At 37.1% G+C, this 19,134-nt stretch overlaps 1 protein-coding gene across 7 annotated transcripts in view; it reads right to left on the minus strand.

Moving 5' to 3' along the window:
- ST18 (ST18 C2H2C-type zinc finger transcription factor) overlaps positions 1 to 19,134 on the minus strand; it is a 145,591-nt gene that overhangs the window by 86,002 nt on the left and 40,455 nt on the right. The window lies entirely within an intron of this gene.

The following is a 19,134-nucleotide window of genomic DNA, read 5'->3' on the forward strand; positions in this document are numbered from 1 at the left end:
GGGGTGGATCTCTGGCTTCATTTTATATGAAATCCTCTGTACTTCCTGGATCTGGCTGTTTCCTTTCCCAGGTTAGGGATGTTTTTGGCTATTATTTCTTCAAATAAGTTTTCTGTCCCCTTCTCTCTCTTCTCCTTTTGAGACCTGTATAATGTGAAGGTTGTTCCAGTTGATGTTGTCCTATAGGTCCCTTAAGTTGTGTTCACTTTTTAAAATTCTTTTTTTCTTTTTGCTGCTCTGTTTGGGTGAGTTCCACTGTCCTGTCTTCCAGGTCACTGATCTTTTTTCCTACTTTATTTAGTTTGCTGTTGAACCCCTCAAGTATATTTTTCAGTTCAGTTATCATATTCTTCACTCTGGGGCTTCTGTTTGGTACTTTCTTATAGCTTCTATCTCTTTATTGAAGTTCTGTGTTCATCTATTCTTCTCGTAGATTGGTGAGCACCTTAATGAACATTCCCTTGAACTCTTTATCCAGTAAATTACTTATCTCTCATTAATTTTTTTTCTGATATTTTATCTTGTTCTTTCATTTGGAATATATTCTTCTGTTTCCTCATTTTGCTTGACTCTGTGTTTATTTCTATTTTCAGGCAAACAGCTGTCTCTCTCAGGCTACAAGAAGTGGTCACAGGAAGACTGGGGGAATGTCTCAGTCTGCTCTCTGTGTAATGACCTGACAGTGGTAGCCTGCCAAGAACTGTCTCTATGATGTTTCAGCCCCTTGGCACCCGTAAACACAATCCCTCATAACCACAGAGCCAGGAATTCAAGGGGTGTCCTCTGTGAAGATTGTCTGCAACCACTGGGCCAGGACACACCATCCACTGGGTTTTGGGCCACAGGGGAGGAGTAGGCCAGAGTAAGCCTGTCCACTGGCAATATGCACTTTTATGATTATTATATAATGCTATGCCCTTGATAGTTTGAATAAATAGGTACAAGAACTAAGAGGTAGTCTTAGGAATGGTTTGGTTTACTATGACTTCCAGTGACCACCTTGGAGGACCTATACATATACCTCACCACAAACCTAAGTTCTGTGGTTCTAATGATCCCTGATCCCCAAAAAGAATGCTTCTACCAGGGAACATAGTAAAAGTCCTATTAAACTTTAAGCCTTGAATGCTTCTCAGTCACTTGGACTTCTTTTGCTGGGATAGTCAGCAAGCAAAGAAGAGTCACCATTCTGGGAGGAGTAACTGACTTTGATCATTGGAGTAGTGAGGCTGCTGTTACATTTTGGTGACAGAGAAGAATACGTTTAGCACCCAAGTGATCCACTGCAGTGTCTCCTGTTTTTTCCTGGCTCAAACCTGGCAAGAAATCAACACATGCAGCACATAGAGAATCTAAATGTTATGGTGACTAGGAGCTCAGATCCCTTCACGAGAAAGGTCTGAGTCATACCACCAAGTAAGCCCTCTAGATCAGCAGAGATACTTGGCAAAGATAAAGGGAATTAATAGAAGAGTAAGTAGAAAATAAACTTAATATACAAAGCAAGTGGATTTGAACTGTGAAGTGTAGACTATAGTGTATACCATAATATGCCATTACTCTCTCTCTGCTTCAGGACTAAGGTATTCATTTCCTCCACTTAGTGAGAGTGCTGGAATCTAATGGATCTTAGCTAAATCCATTTTTGGGAATTGCCCTTAGTCAGAGAACTATCTAACCCCAAATCACATCCCCGTAGGGGCAGCCCACATTCACCTTTGCCTTAAGGCAGGACAAACTCTGAAGAACAATCCCAGAGCTTTCAGTAGAAGTAGCCAAGGCTTCTGTTGCAACTGAATTGCAATTCAACTTCTCCAGGTGCCCAGTCCTACTGCCCTTTCTTCTAAACAAGTGTTGCTCTCATAAGCATGCCCTCCACCAAAGAAAGCCCCACATTGTGTTGCATATTTCTGTCTCAGTCTGTTTCTCAGGGAATCTAATGTTGGGTAAAGGATTGATGAGATTAGCCCTGGGGCCTGAAGGCAGGTACTGGTGGCTAGGCTGGAAGTACTGGTGGGTGTGAAACTCACTCCTGACTTATAGAACTGATATAGTCCCTCTTGCGTGTTTGTTTTGAATGCCTTGAGCATTTCTGGCCTTGGCTGCAGTTCATGGGTTTCCTTTTGACTCCATTTGAAGCAAGAAGATAAAGATACATCTCATTATCACTCAGTCAGAAAACCAAGAAACACTGATACTTTTTACTTGAAAGACTGATGGTTAAAAAAAAAAGTTTATCTGACAACACAGTGTATTGTTTTGATATATGCTTTTCACAATCCATTGTGATATCCATTCATGATAGGTCTTTATCATTATATATTTAATTTTAAAATCTTAAAAAATAGACATATTTCAGTGGCTTTTCCAAGGGACTTGTTATTAGCTCAATATAATAAAAAATACAAAAGTATGAAACATGATGAGACCACAATAACTGACAAGAGAGAATATACAATTACATTTGAAATGAGTGCCATAGCAAAATGTGAGAGAGTAGGTCAGAGAAGAGGTACACAGAATGAATGCTCTTGTCCCTGTGTTTTAACAGATAAGCTTCATTTTAGTGATCTAAAATACTACCTACTGAATGAAATCTAAGTACCTCATTAAAAAAAAAAGAAAAAATAAAATATTGATATTATGTACTAGAAAATTGGACTTTCAATATTTTTCCACTATATTTTTCACAAAATTAACAGATTATCCTAAATGCCTAAATCATTGCTGGTAAGAATTTAGGCAAATGTGCTGTAATGTTTACCCCAGACACAATGTCACATTTGATATAAGGTATTTTCTCTGAAGGTTTTTTTTTTTTTTTTTTTTTTGAGGAGTTATCACTTCCTTTCCTGAAAAACCCTGTACACCAACACTCTGAGGTTTGGATACCCAGACAATCTACTTGACCACATTTTTAGGAAATCAGGAGATAGGACCCTGTGGGAAAATTAAAGTCCTATGTTCATTTGAAATGGGTCTCATTATTCCTGAGAGCGCCGAAAGGCTACTGTGAATGGCAAATTTACTTTTATACAGGGACTATATAGATATTGCTCATTCATTAAAGACAGTGCCTGAAATTCATGAGCCAGCTCTCTCAGCTATGTCTTAGAAACTTGTGACTATGCTCATGTTTACAGAGCTATGTAAAGCTAGAGTGTGCTCTAGACTAAACCTATCATTTAAGCTTCCCCTATTACTCATGTCATAAAGTCAGCATTGAAGTTGTTGCTATTTATCGATGGTTAGTTTGCTGTCATGGAACACTGATTCCACTGGCAAGGTTATTTGATAATATCAGGTTTATAAGAGGGAGGAATTTTTTTTCCAATAAGGCCACAGCTAATAAATGCTTTTTTCTCCTCATTTAATTGAGATTAAGTTTTATGAATGATAGATTAATTGTGTAACATCCACAACAGTTTTTTCATAAAATAGTCAAGCCATTAAAGCCACCTTACAATAATAATAATAATAATAATAATAATAATAATAATAACTTGCTCTGAATTGTGAGGTAATAGGTAAGTGGCACTAAGAATAGACCCTACAAACTTCCTGCTGCCCTTTTGTGCTGGTGAACATACCCTCCTTTGGGATGTCATCCCAGCAACATTGTCAGAGTGTATTGCTTCTATGTCACCATAGCATTTGGCATTTACTATTATTATAAAACTTAACCCTCTGAATTGTAATTGTCTCATCCAGTAACCTGAAAACATCGGCAAGAGAACAGAGACTGTTTCTTGTTTATTTTTATATCTCTTGTATATAATATAAGGCCTGTGTCTTAGTAAGATGCTTAGTAAATGTTCATTGAAGTTCAATTCCACCCAGACATAAGCATATAAAAATGATGTCAGTACAAACATGAAACTAGAATATTGCCTTTCTCCAGGAGATGCATCAAAAAGCTACTCACTGAAAGTACAGAAGATGCATTGGCCCACCTCTCTGGAGCAAAAGGTCACTGATCCATGTGAGCTTTTGCTTATAATTCCCTTCATCACTGAAGATGTGCTTTTGCAACACAGTTGAAAATCGGACAGGAGGTAAATTAACAGTAGCAGGTAAGCCAAGAAATCTTAGTTGGTCCCCATAAAGACTGACCAAATGAACATGATGTGATGAAGCAATCAGTTCCAAACTCTACAAGAATGCAGAAGAATTATACAGTTTTAAAATAACTCAATCTTCACATGAACAAAAAATTTTAAAGAAAGAACTCTTCAATCATTCATTAAAACACAAAATAATACACTAAAATTTGGAATATGGTCTAATTAAAATATAAATTTCCTCCAATTTGTAGCCAAAAGCAAATGGTGTATCTCAGCTAAATAATATGTGTACCACCAAACTTCTTTTAATTGCCTATAGATTGAGTAAACAATTAAGTTAATATATAGCAACAGCTTAGCCATGCAATATATGAATAGTTCATTGGTCTTTTCAGAAACATAATATGATGGGTCATGGGGATTTCCCCAAAAGAAGTTGATATAATAGGATACAGTTAGAAAATTAAAGACAGCAAGAGATGGTCATTATGTGGATTTTAGGATCAGGATATCAAAAGAATAAAAAGATAATTTAAATACAGAAAGAGATTTGTTATTTTCTGAGAAATTTAACTCCGTTAAAGCAAGACTGTTATTTTAATTTATTAATACTTCAAAATACCTTCTTGTAAGTACATAAAATAAAAATATGTGGTTTTATATTTTGTCAAATATCAGAATAAAACAAAGTATTAAGAAAAATGAAATATAGGGAATCTTATATAATCCTAAAGAAATAGCAAAATGAAATTCACAATTCATAAATGTTTCCCTTATAAAATAGTATTATATTATATATAAAATAGTAATATATTTGAAGATATTTAAAATAGCCCTACTTGTAAATAAAAAAATTAAGTTTTTAAAAAGATTTATTTATTTATTTATTTTAGAGAGTGTGAGAGAGCATATGGGTGAGCAAGAGTGAGAGGCAAAGGAAGAAGGAGAGAGAGAGAGAGAATCTCAAGCAGACTCTCCTACCTGGGGCTAGATTTCATGACCCTGAAAGCACGACTTGAGCCAAAACCAAGAGTCACACTTAACCGACTGAGCCACCCAAGCACCTCCCCCCCAAAAAAATTCCAGAAGAAGATTATTATGGCATCATCTTAGTTGATCCTATAAGTATTTTATTATATAGATTTTATCAGTTAAAAAAAAACAACAAAAAAAGATTTTATCAGTTAAAAAAATTACGCGTGGTTGAATAGTAGTATCTTGACAATTTAAATTAAATGTGTTTGTAGAATTGAGTTCAAAGTGATTCTTTTTACTTTAACTAATGAGTCAACACACTGAATTCTTTTCTTTAAAGTTTGTATTCCTAGACAAAAATAAAATAAAAAGTTAAATAAAGAGAACTGTGAAATCCCATGATAGTGGGGATAAAAATATTGTGTTTTTGTACATTATATTAGTATACTATAACATCCCATACATTCATTTTTGGGTATATTCATAAATATCTATATTTAAAAGAAAATAAAGTGTACCCTCCTTTAAGTTCCCTAGTATAGTATTTCATAAAATCTTATATAGCAATTATGTTACTAGCAGAAATTTTGTTACTGGAAAATGCTCGCTAAAGTGGTTAAATTTAAAAAGCAAAAGACATAGTTGAGGCTGAAATGGGGGTTGGGAGATGCCCTTGCTCCCTCTATTCCTCCTCCTTCCCTAGGCTTGCTCAATAGGACCATTGGACTGCCAGGTAACCCCTGCTTTCTGGGGAGGAATGAGCCATGCTAGCTTAGCTCTTCCCTGGGGAAAATGAGTTTAAGCCCAAACTTCAAACTCAAAAGAAAAAGAAATCTTAAATACAAGTATATTCCTGTTATTTTCAAATCACCCCCATGAATTCTGTTGAAAAGCTTCAATCATCTTCCCATTTAATCAATATTTCATTTTATTTTGTTTGGCAAATGTCTTGTGAGGACTGACATACTCTATGTCTTCTCCTTGACTTTAAATCTTTTTTCTACTTTATTTAAACATATTTATACTTTATATATGTGTGTGTAGCGTGGTGCCTGCGGACTCCGAGAGGTTATGGAGTATTTGTTTTGATCACGTAGCCACTGAGCAAGCACTTTCTGCAGCTGGAAGATAAACAGAACCCTTCCATGCACACTTCTCAAGAAAAAACAAAACAAAACAGTTTGTCATAAAATTTAAGGTTCGAAGTAAATTGCAGTTATTTAATAATCAGAGTGAGAACTTAAGCTGTAATGGAAGGTGCTGAATAGAATGTAGAACCTCCCTCCATGCAGGCACTGGCAAAATTCCACTTTGGCTCTCATTTTTTAATGGAACATCAGAATGGAGTAAGTGACAGTGATTGTAAAATACACATCAAAAAATGTCAGCTTTAAAATTACTTTTGAACAAAATTAACAAAGGTGATTAATATCTAACTCATGGCCATGTGGATAAATTCAAGATCGTGTGAATTAGCCGGATAACTCAGAGGGAAGCAAAAGTTTATTATGGACGATTTTATCAAGAATTATTTCTATAAGCACCATGTCCAAACCTATCAAATATCAAATTCCTACATGTTTGTGATGTAGGCACATCCTTAGTAATGAAAATTATCTCATTTATTAACAAAGTAAAAATCATCAACTAATGATGGGATTTGGAGCTTTTTGTTTCTAGGGGTCAGTCACTCCCAGAAACACACCAACCAGGGCCATATAAGTAAAATCAAGTTAATTTAGTAGAGCTCTAAATGAAAATTTGAAAACACAAAGTCTAATTAGTACTGTAATGAATAAAGGATAGATGTCCTTCTGTTCTCTAGTATGAACATTCTATTTTCTTTTTCCCAAGAGGTACATATGTGAACTCTCACTAAGGAGCAGGCTCCGAATTGTTGTTGAGAATGGAGCTTAATATAGGTTTAAAAATTTGATGTAAGAATTAAATATTTTTATGAAAAATGGATCATTACAACCATATCTTATATATTGGAAACTAATATACTAGCTTCTTTTCTTTGAAATATAATTAATTTACTACTCCTGGATGAAATTTATATATGAATAGTTCCTTCAGGTATTATTTACATTTGTATGATTTTGTAGTAAGAAGGAGAGTCATGTTATTTTTGTTATCTGGAACAGAGTTTACCAATGTTGACCTTTTCATTATTTACTAATTTTTTTCTAGCAATTCCCATTGTGGTTTCTACTATAGATTTTTTTCAATATTCAAAAGAATGTGTTTCTTAATTTCAAGTAGGATAGATCTAGCATGGATATTTATAAGAGATTTGCAGAAGGACAGACACTATGAAAAGAAGGAAAGTTGAGAGAGAGGGAAAGAGAGGATGAGCTATAAGAGATCACAAGGAAAAAAGTGGAAGTCAGGGAGGCTGGAAAAAAGGGAAAGAGACTAAGCATGGGGTGGGGGTGGGCACAGTTAGATTGACAAAGATGAGCAGAAACGAAGACACTGAGCACAACCTACCGTGCAAAGACTAGGAGACAGACACACCAATAGGAGGGGAAAATATACCCACTGAGGGGAAACAAAACACAACAGTCATGGATACCAACACAAACACAGAACTTCATCAAATAATATGGGTCATATTGTAGTTTTTGATTTTTAAAATTACTATGACAAAATACTTTTTAAGAGCATGTGGCTGTTTTATGACTACTATCATAAATGCCAGTTTTATTTCTTTACCTGAATGCAGATATTTGGTCCATAGATCCAGGTTCCTTTCTCAGTTCCCTGAACTAAAATACTAGAAACCTACAGATATGCACAAGGTCTTTGCTATGAAACAGAATTGCCTGATACTTGGAATGCTCCCATTTGTCCTTCTCTACTTCATCAGAACGTATCATGAATCATCTCACAGAACTTGCTGCCACGCTGGAATAACATTTAAAAGTAAGAACAAGGGTTAAAATAGTGAAGTGCTGAGATAGTAGGAATCATTTACTTGAATATATTGCTATAATCATGTGTATATAAATGTATGTGTAACGTCTCTCTCCGTGTGTATGTGTAAGTATATATGTGTACACATACAAATATGCAAAATGTTTTATTAGTCAACTATCCTAGTGAATCAGAAGTAACTTGCTTTGAAAGGCTGTCCCTGATTTAGAAACACTCCACTACAAAGGAAGCCTACCAGTACTACACATCATTTCCTGTAGCCCAACCCCTTCTACATACACTGTGCCTTCCTCGCTATCCACCACCAGAGCTTCTGAGGAGCCACTTCCTGGCCACCTCTGTCCCCAGGCCACACCAATGCAGAAAGGCTTGGTCCCAGCTTGGCTTTACTGTCTCCCATCCTAGCAGGCTGTCCAACCTCCTGGGCCACTCACAGGATGCCCTTACCTTTTCATTCACCAGTGGAGGTAGGAGTGAGTGACTATTTTGCCAGTGCCTTCATTCAAATTTAGTATTCTAATGTGTAAATTTTTTTTAAAAAAATCATATTCTCATTCAGAATATTATAAAACTGTGCTGCCCTGACAATACCAAAGTAACTGGGAACCCAGTTCTGAGCCAGGGTTCCACTCATTTCATGTGGACAGTAGTGCTTCAGGGCATGGGAGGGCTCAGGATATTCATTTCACCATTTGATCCACATATTAGTGGGGTGGGCTTCTGGGAACTGTGTTATAAATCATTTATAAGGATGATTCCATGATTAATAAGTATCATGAGGTTAAAAACCTATTTGCAGGCTTGGTCTACAGTGTTGTCAAGATATCATCCTGCCTTTGTTTTAGATATAGAAATAAACTGAATGTCAAAGCTTAATTCACTAAAGCACAAAATAAAAAATATATATAAAGACATTTGGATCTAATAGTACAAGTTTTCTTCTAATACATGATTTTTTATTGCTTTTAAAAATATGGGGCAATCTTGTTTAGGATGGGCAAGTGGAAATGGGTTTAAAGTAATGGCCTTCATATACATTCAAGGGACAAGCTCTGTTTTTATCTGTGCCTTTTCCATTGACCCACTCACAAGCCACTCAAACCCACAGCAGGCCAAGAACTATGCTGATGGAAGAGTTTGCCATTCAATCTCATTTTACCCATCTTTACAGAGTGCTTGCTTTTTGCCCATAGGAATTGCCTGGGCAGATACATTCTTATCCTTCCAACTCAAGGCAAACCCTCACCACTATTACCTGCTCATTTCTTGTGCTCTCTTACATAAATCTATTTTATAGGAATCATCACACTGTGTTTTCATGACCTTTAGGCTATTTCAAAAGTTGTAAGTTCTTGTCTTATTCCAGTGCCTTCTGTAGCACTCAGAACGCATTTATGCCAAGTTTTTCATTTTTTCCTTATATGCATCAGGCACTATTCTAGATTTGAGGATATCATCAATGAAATGAAAGATAACAATTCCTGCTGTCAGAAAACAACAATGCCATGAAAAGAGACAGATTAAAAACAAAGTAACAAGTAGTTGTACCACGTTTTAAAAGGTAGTCTATCTTTTATTTCCACCAAAAATAAAACAGGGAAGGAGAATAGAGAAAGCTGAGAAATGAGGGCTTAGTATTCGAAAGGCTGAGGTCAGGGAAGGCCTTGCTGACAAGGAGGCATTTGAGTAGAGACTTGAAGTAAGAAAGGGAGGGAGACATGCAACTATGCAAGGAACAGCATTCTAGGCACAGGGAACAGCATGTAAAGGCCTGAAGCATCAGCAGTCTTATCTAGGGCGGCACATGGGCATACAAGGGGCAATGGAAAGGTCAAAGAGACCAGGTCAGATTAAGAATGTTGTCTTTCTTTTGAGAAAAGGGAAACCTATCAGGACGTTTTGAGGAGAGGGGTGACATGGTCTGGCTTCACATTAACAAGACCATTCTGGCTGCCTTGTGGAGTGAACTGCAGGTTGCTAAAGGGACAGACGTAAGGAAACCAGTGAGGAGGTTGCTTTAATAACTCAAGTGAACAGTGAAGGGTTGAAAGCCTAGTAATAGCAGTGGGCATGGTGAGAAATGGTCAGATTGTGGATTTATCTTGAAATTCAAGCCATAAGAATGTCAGAAAGATTGCATACTGGGTATGAGGGGAAAAGTCAAGGAGGCTCCAGGACTTTTGTGCTTCCCCAATTACTAATACAGGCAAGGCTGTGGATGTGTCCTGGTTATAGAAGTTGTGCTTTCAATTTTGGACTATTACTTTTGAGATATACTTGAGGGATCCTTTTGGAGATGCTGACTACACAGCTGGAGATACAAGTTTGAAGTTTAGAGAAGAAAGATTTATTTTCCTGTAGATGTACTAAAAGCCTAAATGAGATCATCAAAGGATCACCAGCAAAAAGGGTCAAGGACACACCTGGAGGGATCCAGTGTTTAGCGTTTGGGATATTGAGAAGGAACTAGCAATGAGAACTAAGAATATATGAAGAGGTAGAGGAAATCAGGAAGTGTGTCATGTCAGGCAGCCAAGATTTTTAAAAAATGATCATGGAAAAATGAACCCGCCAGTCCTTACTTCAAGGAACCTAGAGCTTAGTGACTCTGCAGGACAGGTTGCAGGATTTGTGTTAACTTCCACTTACAAAGACAGAGGGTCCCCAGAAGATTGGAGCAATCACCACAAATAGCATGGGGAGTCTGGAGTCTAAATTCTCCCCATTCTCATAGGAGTGACATGGAAGATTGGAGTTTCTTCTGTGACTCCCACACAGGAAAGAAGGTGGAGATTGTGCCCTCAGAGACATATTGCAATCATTTCTCTACATAGGTTCACTTCCCTGACCCTGATTTTGAAAGGAGTCCTTAGAACAGACCCCCTACCCCACCTTTGCGAACAATCTCTATGTATGCCTCCCCTGAAGATGAGACTGTGCTCTGGGCCCCAGGCTGAGAACCAAGATTAGGATCTTTAAAGAAAACCCACATTTAAAAGCCATTCTTTATTGACACTGTTCTGTACCTGTCTGCCCCAGCCTTGGATTTCTTCTAAGTGCCCACATGTCCAGCAGTGGCTTTACTTTCTGACCTTGTGGCATGAGGCTACTCCTGTCCAGAGACTCACTTGACTGATCCCTTCATACAAACATAAAAATATGATTTTTCTATTCCAGTTCTGGTTTCTCTTCCTGACTGAAAATGACCAAGTGAAACCAAAGGAGGAGTTAACAGAATAAAGAGCACCTCATTTTTATGTTTGACATTTTGATAAAATGTATTTCTTGTAGGAGTTTTGCTGCCTAAAAGGTCTTGACTTTAAGGGGACAGAACTAGGGAAAGAGTCTAAAAATTTGGAAACAAAGAAGTGTGGGCACTATATGAAAATAGTTAAAGAGAATCAACATTAAATAGAAATTCCTTTACAATGAGTTACTAACTACATTATTTATTCTAAAAACAAACATTGGTAGACAACGTAAAATAAAGTATTTTTTGAGTAACATTATGTACTAGGGACAAAATGGTGAATAAAATGGATTCTTTGTCCTTAAAAAGCTCATTTAAAAAAGTGTATCAAAAAGACAGAATTGTATGTGACTAATTAAAATTTTTTAGTTTTTAGCTTTTTTTTTTTTTTTTAATTTTCCCCAAACTCTAAACTTGAAAGCAGGGGATCTGCTTTCTTTTGAATGGGTGGACAGATGGATGAATGAATAATAAAATAGCTATGATTCAACATAATAAGTGCTTTAACACAGACAAGAAAAGAAGTACTTTGAGTACACAATGGAAAAAAGTATTAGCCTGGGAGGTCACAGGGACAGTTAATGGAGGAGATGACATTAGTCATTCGCTTTAAAGAGTAAGTATGAATCCCAAGTGGGAAAAGATGAAGGAAAGAGTTTTGCCAGGAGTAGACTATCACAGAGTTGAAATGGTTGAAAAGGAAAGAACATTTTATAAAAAGAAGAATAAGCAATAGCTTCTTCAGGAATGGATTTTCCTATAGGAAATAGTATGGTGGGAAGATTAAGAAAACAAAATGTGAAGACAAAGGTGATTAGGCAAAAAAAATGCTTTAAAAAAGGGTGCACGGGCCGCAGCACGCCCCAGCTCGGTGCCGCAGGCCCCCCGGCGCTACTGACCCCTCGGCCGGGAAAGGGGCGCGGTCGGAAAGGGGGTCGCCCCCTCGCCAGTCACACAATGCACGTTCCTGGGGAACCTGGTGCTAAACCGTTTGTAGACGACCTGCTTCTGGGTCGGGGTTTCGTACGTACGTAGCAGAGCAGCTCCTTCGCTGCGATCTACTGAAAGTCAGCCCTCGACACAAGGGTTTGTAAAAGAAAAAAAAAAAAAAAAAGAATAAAGAATATAAGAAAAATAAATAAATAAATAAATAAAAGGGGTGTAGGGGAAATCTGGATGGCTCAGTCAGTCAAGCATCCAACACTTGATTTCAGCTCAGGTCATAATCTCAGGTTCCTGAGATGGAGCCCAAAGTGGGCCTCCGCGCTCACCAGCGAGTCTGCTTAAGGATCCCTCTCTTCTCCCCACCAGCCCACTCTCTCTCTCTCTCTCTTCTCTCTAGGATGAATAGGTAAATCTTTTTAAAAAGGCGGGGAAAATGCTTTCTCCTTCAAAAGGAGAAAATAAACAAGGAGAAGGATTGTGCAAGGAAAACAAGATCAGGTGCAAAGGTAGTTAAGGAGAGGCTCAATGGTAACGATGAACTCAGAAGATAGGTGTGAATAAAGCAAGATGTTAAATGTAGCTATATTTTGGGATGGGGATGGAGGGAAGTTAGATGAATTCAGGGGCCAGGATTGAAAGTGCTGAGTTTCTTTAGCCAAGAAGGCAGCAGAACTTGACATTTAAACACCTCTCCACAGTCACACACCGGCCACTGACAGAACCTCCAGAACCCAGGACTACCGTTAACCCAGTGTTCTTTCTACCACTTGAATCTTTCAAATCCTAAGTAAGGGTCTGCATTAGTGTCATGAGAAATCACCCATTGTGAAGAATGAAAACTCAAGCACATCATGTTTTGGTTGTGGAAGCTGACCTGTCAATACTGTAGGACATACTTATTTCAGTTCACACTTTACACAGAAAAAATATCGTTAAGATGTCGAAAACACCATTTTTGCAGACATACCATGCAATTGAAATGGGACTTCATATAGGTATATCGTTTACCTAAAAGGTAACAACCAAGAGTTGAAGTGTTCTGCCTGAAGGTTAAAGTCAACGTCCTTCTTCAAGAAGGATTGAGTCGAAACAAGCAATAGCGTTAAATAATTCTGTTGCATTAGAGGTGCTCAAGAGCACATTAGCAGGAGAAACCGCCGACCAGAGGGAACAAATATGCTGTGAAGGGCCTGAGCAAGTTAGAAGGAACCTCAGCATATGAGTTACCAATATGTCAAAGTGACAAGGCAATCATCTGACAGATGGAAGTTGATAGAGATTCTGGATTTTGCTTGAGACACAATCATTAAATACTTGGAGAACACACTCTACATGTGTCATCTGTGGAGGCATATAAAATGATCTTTAAAAGGCATCCTTACATGGGACTCCTGGGTGTCTCAGCAGTTGAGCACCTGGCTTCTGCCCAGGGCGTGATCCCAGGGTCCCAGGACCGAGTCCCACATCGGGCTCCCCACAGGGAGCCTGCCTCTCCCTTTACCTGTGTCTCTGCCTCTCTGTGTCTCTCATGAATAAATAAATAAATAAATAAATAAATAAATAAATAGCATCCTTACATATTTTCTCTATCTAATGATATGCGAAAAATATTTAAGGCAGATCTGGTTGGTTTCAAACACTTCCTAGAGGTCAAAACTGAGAGTCACAAGAGACCAAGGCTTCTCCTTTTGCTACACTACTGTTAAAATTGTTCAGTATTCTGCTTCTTTTCATCAAACAGAAATTCAAACAAGCAGTTAATAGCAGCTCTAGGTTCTGGAGGTCTGTCAGTGGTTAACGGTGACCTAGGGGAGGTGTTCAAATGTCAAGTCCTGTTGCCTTCTGGGCTAAGGAATCTTCTGTGCAGCAAAAAATCATTAACATTAACCCAAGAATTCACAAACTAAGAGAATCCCAAAGAAATCCAAACATTTGACTTTCCTGCCAGTTCACACCATTGAAAATTAGCAGCAGAGAGAAGAGCTTCTCCAAGTAAGTAGTAAAGTCTAAGCTAGCACTTCTCAAACTTTAGTATATCTGTTAGTAGTTTTGTGATGTATTAAAAGGCAGAAGTAGTAATCTGGGATGGGTACTAAGCATACTGACATTCTGAGTAGCCAAGGTTCAGGTCACATTTGATCCTCAGGTTGGAGGTGATCTCTCCCTTTACATGCCGGTAGTACTTCTCTCACTTCACCCACAGCGACATTATCACATAACTCCCTGGGCTTGTTACACTAATGCCATTAATTTTCTGTCTACTGAGAAATTTTACTCTGGATATTTACTTAGAAGCTCCATATTATTTTTCTGAAATGCAGACATTATAGTTCAAAGTAGGACATAAACAATTAAGTTGGGCAATGCTCCATCCCATGTAATCATAATTTTATATATATTATATATATGGTGTGTACAAACTGGCAAATACACAGCCATTCAGTCTCTAAGTTCAACGTGCTGTGAAGGGACAGGACCCCAATGTTGCCCCATTTCTAAATGCCTGTCATCAGCCTTAGGTGAATGTTAAGTGCACACACTTCCTATGCTACGAAATCAGTCTTTGAAGTACAAGGTCCATGGTTGACTATCACCTAGGATGTAGTATTTTGAAAGGAAAAACAAATAAAGAATACACATATTTGTATAATCTCCAAATAAAGAATACACATATTTGTATAATCTCCTGATACTTTAATATAGACTTAAAATTACATGGTCAATTCATGGGAAAAAACCTAGAAAGAAAGGGCAATGGCCTCTTTATAATTGGCACTATGGTAAATAAAGAAAAGGTACTGGGGTTAGTTAGCTGATATATTTCAACTTGATTTATTAATTCAATGATAAAGTTCAGATAAATATTTCTCCCAAAAGTGGATGATGAATTGGAATGCTGATGTGTTCATATGGGTTCATCAGTTTTAACAAATATACTGCTCTGCTCTAGTGGAGGGGTACAGAAATGGGGGAGGCTATTTGTGTTGGGGAACGAGGCCTGTGGGGAGTCCCTGTACCTTCCACCTTCTGCTCAGTTATTCTGCGAACCTAAAACTGCTCTAAAAAGTAAAAAAAAAAAAAAAAAAAAAAAGTGGTCGTACAGTAGTGGAAAATAATACAGTGGCTGCAGTGGGTACCAGGAAGCATGGGATGTGCCCTGGACCACATACAGGACCTAAGTATTACTTTTAGTTCAGTCACTTATTACTCAGATACCCTGTATAAAGCACTTAACGTCCCCAAACTTGGCTCATGAGTTAAATGTGGCTAATACCCTTTGTCCTGGCTACCCCCCAGGTGGCTTGTGTGGATCCAATTAGACACTGCTTGTTCTTTCAGCCACTCACTCAATAGGTACCTATTGAAGCCCCACTCAATAGTAGGGTCAGTGCTCAATGCTATTAAAAGCTACAAAGAAAAAAAAAGCTACATAAATACATAAATATGTGATAGAATTATAGCTAATGGGATTTTCTCATTAAATAAAACTCCTTTTAAAATTTAATTATTGTTGGAAGTCTCCCTAATCTATTTCAAGACACTCTCTTACCATAGTAAGTAAACAATATTATCTTTTTGGAGGGTTAACTCATCTTAGGCCTCAATGTCACATGTCTAGCAACAGCCTACCCGTTATGCAGAGGTGAGGATGAGGAAGGTGGAGAGCGGGCAATGAACAAGGATGCCTCAGGCACCCTCACATGGAAACTTCTCTCCTACATCCAATCCTAATCATCAGCTGCCTTAATTATCAGTCCCACTTGCCCCCAAAGTGGCCTACAAGAAAATGAGTTTTCTTTAAGGTGTCAGGTTTTTGGATTCTAATTTATAGGCTTGGTAATAAGATTTAGGAAGGCATATTGCTAACATGAATGTTGCAGATACATTATAAAAATCTAAAACATGAACCAAGTCCTGCATTTGGAAATCATAGCAATGAAAGGAAAAAAGAGTCTTTCTTCCTTCTTTTATCTAATCTTGTAATTACAGCAACTTATTTCCTTTAACCTGGATGATGGATTTGTGGAACACTTTGTTTTAGAAATCCGCTCAGGTCCCTTTTATTTCCTTTAGTTGTCATTTCCAGAAATCTCTGTGCAACAAGTAGTGGCAATAAAATCATACTTATTGAAAGAAATTCTATTTCCCCTCAAAATTATGAATAAAGCTATTAAGTATTAAGTAAAATGTTGTTTTCAAAATATTTTTTGTTTATTTGAGAGCAAGAGAGAGAGAGAGCATGAGTAGAGTGAGGGGCAGAGGGAGGAAACAGACTTCCTGCTGAGCAGGGAGCTCAATCATCCCAGGACTCCGGGATAAAGACCTGGGTAGAAGGCAGATGCTTAACCAACTGAGCCACCCAGACACCTCAAGTAAAATATTTAATTGATATAAGAACTCTTGTGAATGAAATAAACCAGAAGAAAAAAGAAAAAGCCATTTAAATATGTAAGTCACAAATTTTTTCACATGCTAAAGGTTACGATTAAATCTATAGGCTATTGATTACAGATCTTATAAAATGCTTAACATTTTAAAACTTACAAGAAAATGCCAAGTGATACAATTTTTAAATGAAGAAATTACACACAATAAAATAAAGTAGAAAGAGACAACCAAACTGTTCACTACAAAATTTATGACAACAAATTGGTAAGCAGCAATAATACCATGAAAGGACAGTGGGATTTGACTCTAATACACTTAAGAGTCTTGAATTCATTTGTGTCTCTAAGTAGTCACATAGGAAAGCCATTTCAGAGGCTAGAATATATTTCCCTAATTAGAGGAAAGGGCTGGGCTGGTGTAAAACACTTTGCCAATGCATGAGACAATTACCAATATTAGTAGATGCAATAGCATTCAGATCAGATTAAGGATAATAGTAATAAAAGAAAAGCAGAGACAATACAATGGTCATGATTTAGAAAGACATGAGAATGCCATCTCGACACCACCTGTAACCTGAATTGTGTTGGAGGAAAGACTGGAAATGCTAATAAGGAATGTGATTAAAGGTGGGCCTGTGGTTATAAATTGCTTTTTTAATGGCGATGATAGTAGCTGACATAGAGTATAATAAGAAGATGAGAATGTCACTATCAATTTTTATTAGTGTCATGAACAATATACAGTATATTTAAATTCGCTTCATTTGTATTAGTATTTTTGTAACTAGTAGCTCTAGAAGCAATAACATGTCCAATGCATTCCAAAAAGAACTAAATAAAGTTGCCAATATTCCCTAGAAAATTGCTGTAACTTTTACACTGGATAAAATGTGCCACATATCCTAAGATACTCAGAATTCAGGCACACAAAAATTCTGGATTCCAGAGCACAACAAATCTGCAGAATCAATTGCAGCAGCAATTGTAGCAAATGGATAAAGTGGTGCAAAAATTTCAAAGACACTAAAAATATAACCTTCTGTATAAATCAAAATGTTTTCCCAAGATTTATATAGAATGATAGTTCAGGTCTATACCTGGGTCAACTTACACCACTTTAAGAAACAATTTGGAACTTATTCAGCCTAAGTATGAACATTCTGTTCAAAATAAGTAATTGTAAAATTAAGTAATCAGTAATTTTTATAAACTGATTCTTCTTAAAGAAAAATAGGTGAATTAATTTTGCCTATGAATTTTCCCAGCAATTATCACCAGCTATCTGAGTTGATCTAATGACAAAGTAGGCAAAATTGAATATTTGACAAAAAAAAATTGTAGAAATTAGGGAAATAAGAAACATGATTACTTTTAATCAAAATATCTTCATTTGAATTTCAGAAACCTAAGCTATTGAAAAACAGGCCATAAGGGTTAACATATAGACTTTCAAAACTCCAGCCACTGACAAGATGAACAACAAACCATTTCTTTTTTATTTATATTCTAAATTGTTAGTATTAATTCTGTATGAGGGAAAGCACAGCCTGTTAGTTGAGAAGCTGGCCTGAGTCAGAAGTCTGGACTACTTACTAGCTGCGTAATCTTGGGCTAGTTATTTCACTTTCTTCATCTGAAAATTGGAAATGCCATCATTCCTACCTTATAAGGTTATTGTGAGGGCTACATGAAACAGAAATGTGACAAAGAAAGCTCAAGAGTATCTGGCACACAACAAGACCTCAATATATATTAGTTTTATTTTAATTGCTAAAGCTAACAGTGTGCTTATGTAGCAATTCTCTATTTCTCCAGGAAGTTTATATTAAACTTTTCCCTACAAAGTCGCCTCTCTCTGCTAATTTCTTCCTTTTTCTCTATGAACTAGATATTTCTCCTTAAGCCAAAACACACACTTATTCATTCCTTCAAAATTCTCTTTTCTTTTTCAAGTTATTTTTCAAGACACATCACTCAAAAAGCCCTGTCCCTCCCAAGAATGGTTTGACTCCCTAAAAAGACAGACTGGAGACAGTCATTTCAACAGCAGGGAAAACTGTGAGTTCCTTAGTCCTTGATTCTGCTTGGACCACCAGGAAACCACCTCCTGATAGGGCAAACATCTCATGTACTTTAAGACCTTGATCATCTTAAACTTGTCTTGATCATTCTGTAGAGAACATAAAGTCTCCAGATAGGAATTCTAAATGAGAGCAGATTTAAAAAGAAATTAAGCAAGCCAGACCATTCATTTAATCCTGTCCTGATATGAGGGTGCATTCCCCTTTCTGCTCAAATAATTTAAAATGTAAAATGTGAACTTCCAAATCATGAAATTGAAAGTGTAGCCAGGGCTAGGGACTCCCTACTAACAAATTTTCTCAGACAAGGGCATCAGCAGGAAGCCTATATTCCATTCTGATAGATACATGTTTCACTAAATGGGTGAACCAAAACTTCGACAAAGTGAATCCTATGAGACATGGAAGTAACTAGGAGAGCCCTTGCTTCTGGAAATTGCAGAACACAGCTGTCTAGAAAAATAACCGTGTAAACTGTTCACGAACAT

This window comes from Canis lupus, chromosome 29 (genome assembly GCF_011100685.1).
Source record: "Canis lupus familiaris isolate Mischka breed German Shepherd chromosome 29, alternate assembly UU_Cfam_GSD_1.0, whole genome shotgun sequence".
NCBI classification, from domain to species: Eukaryota; Metazoa; Chordata; class Mammalia; order Carnivora; family Canidae; genus Canis; species Canis lupus.